Raw genomic sequence first — 6,000 nt, 5'->3', positions numbered from 1 at the left:
AAAGATGGGCAGCAGACTCCACAAGCAGTCCTGGATTTTTTTTTTGAGCCATCCACAAAAATTATAAATTTTGTATTAAAAATCCAAATTCAGAGATATTTGAACTCCTGGACTTGTTCAATTGTTTTTCTGTTGCATTTAAGGATCAAAGGTGAGTTTAATATGGCCATGATCTTTGATTTACCAACGTTTACTATTAGTCCCAATTTCTCAGCCTTATATGCTATGGTGTCAAGTAGCAGTTGCAAACGTTGCTTCACCTCTTTTAGAAGTACTATGTTGTCTGCAAAGTCTAAGTCTTTGAGCTGCTGGCCACTGACTTTTGCGCCAAATCCTGATGCTTCCATTAGGACGTGAGTAGGAACAGGGATAACACACATCCTTGTTTCACCTCAGAGAGAATCTTGAAGAATTGTCTCCCATTTTCTGTTCAGACACAAAATTTGCTGTCTAGTTTTTTTAGGTACTTCGTTTTTTAGGTACTTCATAAAATTTCAAAATCTTTCATTAAACATCGCAATTGATGGGAGTCAAACACTTTTTCAAAATAAATGAAGAGCAGATACAGATTTTTATTCCATTCCCTTGACTCTTTCACCATAAGTCTAAGGATGAAAATAAGGCCAGAACATGATCTACCAGGCCGGAACCCATGCTGTTCTTCCCTTAGATGTGAGTCAAGAGCTGCTCTCAAACGCTGCAATAAAATTGAGGCCAAGAGTTTACTTGGCACTGCAGTCCGGTTGACCCCCCTCCAGTTCTCACAGTTAAGAGCATCTCCCTTCTCAAACTGTTTGAATAGAATGCCTATAGTTCAACCACGGGAGACCTTTTTCATGCTCCAAATTGCTACTAGGAGAGCAGTACATACATTTAAGCAGGCTCGAAGGGATGTCTTTATCACCTCTGCTGTTATCCCATCAACTCCCGATGCACGGCCATTTTTAAGCTTTTTCACAGCTGCTTCTACCGCCACAATGCTGGGAGGATAAGTATTTACGTCTTTTTGTAAAAACGGTATGTCAAGTAGTTTCTTGGTTATGGGGTGGGGGACAATCAAGAATATTTTCAAAATGGGATGCCCGTCTTTAGTCTTCTTTCTTGGGATCTGAAATTACGTTCCCGTTTTCATGTTTAACAAGTGATGAGTTTTTCACTTCTTTTCTTCAACTATATCATTGTTTAGTCAGTAAACCATCCTGAAGTCACCTTTCTTTGCAGTCTCTTTGGCAATTGCTGTTTTCTCTTCTATCTGGTTTCGCTTATTTCTTCTTGTACTCTTTCTGACAGCTTTATCCTCTTCTTTATAGCGGGGCTGCAGATGGTCTTTATCTTCAGGTCTTGACGCATTCAGGATATCTCTCTCTCTGTTTCCATGCGCTGTTCAATGAATTTCCAGGTTTCGTCCAATATCCTTTCCTCCCTTTTTTGTTTTCTAATATCCACGACTTACCTTGGAGTATTATCAACCATATATCCGACACCATGATTGTTAGATTCAAAGCCTCAAATCTGTTTTTCAGAGAAATACAGAAATCCTGTTGTAAGTTTTGGTTTCTAGAGTTTGTAGGTGTCAAACTGCCTATAGGTACTGGTCACTTTCTTTTTTTGAGTTTTCAATTTTATTTGTATTTCAGCCATCATCAATATATGGTCTGAATCAACGTTAGCTCCTCGAAAACCACATATGTCAAATAAGCTGCTTTTCCAATGTCTTTAAATTAGAAAGTAGTCGATTTGGTTATTTATCTGACCATCTAGGGACACCTATGAGTATTTGTGGATTGACTTATGCTCAAACAATGTGCCACCTATGATCAAGTCGTTGCTCAGCGTGCAGTCTACAAGAAACGTTCTGTTTTTAATCATAACTTCTATACCATGTGGGCCCATGGCGTCTGGGCAATACTTACGGTCTGCTCCAACTTGAGCATTGAAGTCGCCCACAACGCAGATACCATCACATCTGGGCACATCTTTGATAACCGCTTGTAACGTTTCATTGAATTTGTCTTTTTATCTTCGTCGGCTTCATTTGTGGGAGCATAGCAGGCAATGATGGTCAGTTTGATGTGGTTTGAGATATATTGGACCGCCAATAAACGTTCGTTTATAGAGTTCTAGTTCACCATTACCTTTGACGCACTAGGTGACATCAAAACTCCAACTCCAGCGTAGTGTGTTGCAGGATCTCCACTAAAAGCCAATGTGTATTCATCGTCAAGTTTTCTAGTCCGCTTCCTGTCCATCTGGCTTCACTTAGGACAAGTAAAAAACTATCAAAACCGAAGTAAAAACAATTTTGGGATAGAGATTGAAACTCTTGAATAGATTTAGCACTAATCTTTTGGATTTATTAATTGCTTGGAACTTCTTCTGAAGAATAAAACTCATCTCCATCTCCCCACCGCAAGGTTGCAGATCTTTGGCAAATGCATAAAAAAATGTAAGAAACAAATAAAAGTTAAAAAAATGATGTACCGCATATATGAGGCCAGAGGAAAGTGTTATAGGACCATACATTTGTTAAATCCTGATTTAAATAAGCTTAAAATATTTTTATAAATTAAAACTAAAGAAAAACAATCCTAGTACAACTTAAAAATGTCTTTAAACCATTGAATTTTTGTTTTCAAAACTTGGAGTCAAAGAAAATCATACTCAGCCCAAAAGTAAGGAAGTAAGTTTGTTTTGTCTAAGTTACAACAAGTGACCTGGAAATAGTTCGTTAGGGTGGGATTAAGAATCAGATCCTTTCCAGTGGCAACAGGAATCTGTTGGTCTTTCTCTCTTGGAAGGTGACTCCTCATTGTACTATGGGAGGCTGGGGAAAATAGTTACTAAATGTTGCGTTGGAGTAATGACAAAAAATCAACAAGTACTTTCCTCAAAAAAAAAAAAAAATTCAAAAACAGTCAAAAGCTGACCTGATCATTAGTTCATTGACATTTGTTATTAATCAAACACGCTGCTACACAAGTTCCTATTGCCCTTGAAATCCAACTTTGCCATATTTTGTAAATCTCAAGAATATGCCTCCATAACTGTCAAATCTCTGGCAATTCATGAAGATTTAGTGGGGCACAACGTAATTTTCAAAATCCAGGGGGGCAATTTGTCAGATTTTTGATTATTTAATGAAAATACCAAAAAGGGCGTTTTCCAATAAAAACAACCCAAAAAATGTATTTTTCAACATACAGGAAAGACATATAAAATTCGCCCAATTTACGCCACTGTAGTCAGTTCTCAATGAGTCAGGGAACCAGAAGCGTACTTTTGGAATGGAAGCCAGTCTCCCCAAGGGCTACAAGAATCAGATATAAGTATAATCTCACAATTCTTATAATTAATTTTTTTAATAATACATTTTTTATTAATAATAAAATATAATATATTTTATTATAATTAATAATAAAATAATAGAATTTTGTTAATAATAAAATTTATTATTAATATTATAAATTTATTATCAATACACACCTTTTTAATTCATTAATGCAATTAGGGTGAATCAGGGAAAGTCCGACAGTGGGGTAAGTCCGATACCGACCTTCAATTTGTCTATGGTCCATTGTATCTGTGGGAGGCTTTCATATTTTCTTCCATATTAGTAGCAGTAGGCAACAGTGCCATCAACGTCTGGCAGAGTTAGCACGCCTTCTGTTCAGAGGGTTTTGAAGTTTTTTGGAGGGCGATTTTTTAGGAACACAGGTAACTAACTACTTTAACTTGTGCAGATTATAAAGTAAGTGAGATAGAGAATTTGTTTTCATTTCTTATAAACTAGAAGACCAGGGGCATCTTCCTGTTTTTTCTTTTTAAACAAGCTAATGTTATTAGTTGAAGAGATAAGAGTGATGTCTGTCTTACCCCCAAAAAAGCCCACCTGGGGAAAGTCCGACATGTCGGTCTTACCCCCTACGGGGGATGTTTGGCTGGGGTGTCAGACTTACCCCATGTTACCAAAGTTGGATATTTGAAAGGGTAGAACAGATTCTAAGCTTTAGATAATAAAGGTTGAAGCCAGTAACCATCCTTAGATGGCTCTACTAACTTAGTGGAATGTAGTGTTGTGTTGATCATTCATGTATTGCAGTTCTGTGCCTGCTTTCGTTTATCTTTCTCCCTTGTAATTTGTTTTTCGTCTTAACCTTTACTTGTGACCTGCCGTGTAAAAAGTGTAGCAAAGTAGAAATGCTACTTGGCTTGTATCAAATTTGTTGGCAGATTTTGTCTGAAAATACCCTTTTTACATATAAAATAATTTTTGCTCAAAGAAAAGGTGTCAAAACACAAGTCGTGCTCTGCTGTGCAAAAAGTGGGATAGAATATTAGCAATGCTACTGGACAGTTTTCATGGCCTAGTAAAATTTGTTTGCATTTTTTTTTCAAAAATACCAGTGCTTCCACTATCCCCAAATTTTTGGGCATTTCCCCCAAAATCTGTCTTCTCATAAACAGTCTCAAAATAGTTTCCCCAAAAATCCCCTTTCTTTAAGGGTTGCCACCCCTAGTGATTTAAAACTGACGACACTCCACCACTAGTAACTATTACTTTCACTTGACTTGAAATAATTTTTTCAATATTTTCAAAAGTTTATGTCTCAATTATTTACTACACATCAAAACCAGACATAGATCATTGAATTACTGACCTTTCATCCTATGCTAGTAAAAGTATACTGACCTTTTTATAGTTGCAGTACAGTGATCAATGAATATTCAGAATGCAGTTGGGTGTGTATTATTTTTATAATACCAATATCATTCGAGTGTACAACTCAATCCATAAACTATCAGCAGTTAGCTATATACTGCATACTTGAGACTTTGAATACTATGCGCCATTAGCAGTATTAGAGTAAATATGAGACAGTACTTTAATATGATTAAATATGATTAAGAAAACTATTGATATTTCTAACCGCAAGCTATACTAAGTTACATTTGTTACTTTTCTGAAAATTTTACCTATAGAAATACTTCTTGCTCAAAGAAAAGCTGTCAAATCACGGATTTTGCTGCTAAAGTGTTGGCAGCTTTTGGATTTCTGCTACTGGCAGTTTTGGAATTTTTTGCACACCTGCTTGTGACAGGTTTTCTAATACATTCATCAATTCATTCATAATTCCCCTTCGAATAAATTCATCCATTCATTCATAATTCCTTTGTCTTTTCTAGATGCCTAGAAATTATGTTCGGAAAACACAACGTGGGGTTGGAGGAACATATGATGCAACTCAGCTACAAAACGCGCTAGCAGAGATATCTTCAAAGCGAATGTCTATGCTACAGGCTTCAAAAGTATTTCAAATACTGTGCACTACCTTGCATGACCATCTTATGAAGAAGACAAAAGTCAAAAAAACAGTTTGTGGTTGAGGGAGGAGTCAAAAAATTCCTGCTTAAATAGAAAAGGATATGGCTCAGGGTCTCCGAATACTTTGAAAAGTGGGGCATAGGTCTCAGCAAGCAGGAATTTTTTGATCAAGTCCAAGACTATCTCATCAAGAACAAAGTTCAAACAAGATTTAAGGACAACCAACCTGGTCATGACTGGTGTGTGGGGTTCAAGTGCCAAAACAAAATTTCACTAAAGAAACCAGAAAGGTTAGAAAACAAAAGACTTTTGCAGCAATCTGACCTCTTCATAATGTATGGTTTTTATGAGCTGTTGTATGAAACTGCCACGGCGATGGATATTCTTGACAAGCTCCAGTGCTGGTTTAATTTGGATGAGACATCTTTCTGCAGGGATCCTGGCAACACTAAAGTTGCTGGAGCCAAAGGCTCACCAGCGACTCGTAGAACAGGTGGTAATGGACGTGAAAATACAACTGCCTTGGTTTGTATCAATGCAAACGGAGAAAAATTCACAACTTTAATAGTTTTCTTTGCAAAGAATACCTGGACCTCATGGATACCTGTAGATGGAGCTTACCCTGGTGCATCTTACTCATCTACCAATAAAGGGTGGATGCCGTCTGATCTCTTTAT

This window comes from Artemia sp. Qi Xiang Cuo, chromosome 10, assembly GCF_049724085.1.
Source record: "Artemia sp. Qi Xiang Cuo chromosome 10, ASM4972408v1, whole genome shotgun sequence".
Lineage (NCBI taxonomy): Eukaryota > Metazoa > Arthropoda > Branchiopoda > Anostraca > Artemiidae > Artemia > Artemia sp. Qi Xiang Cuo.
This window is presented reverse-complemented; position numbering follows the sequence as displayed.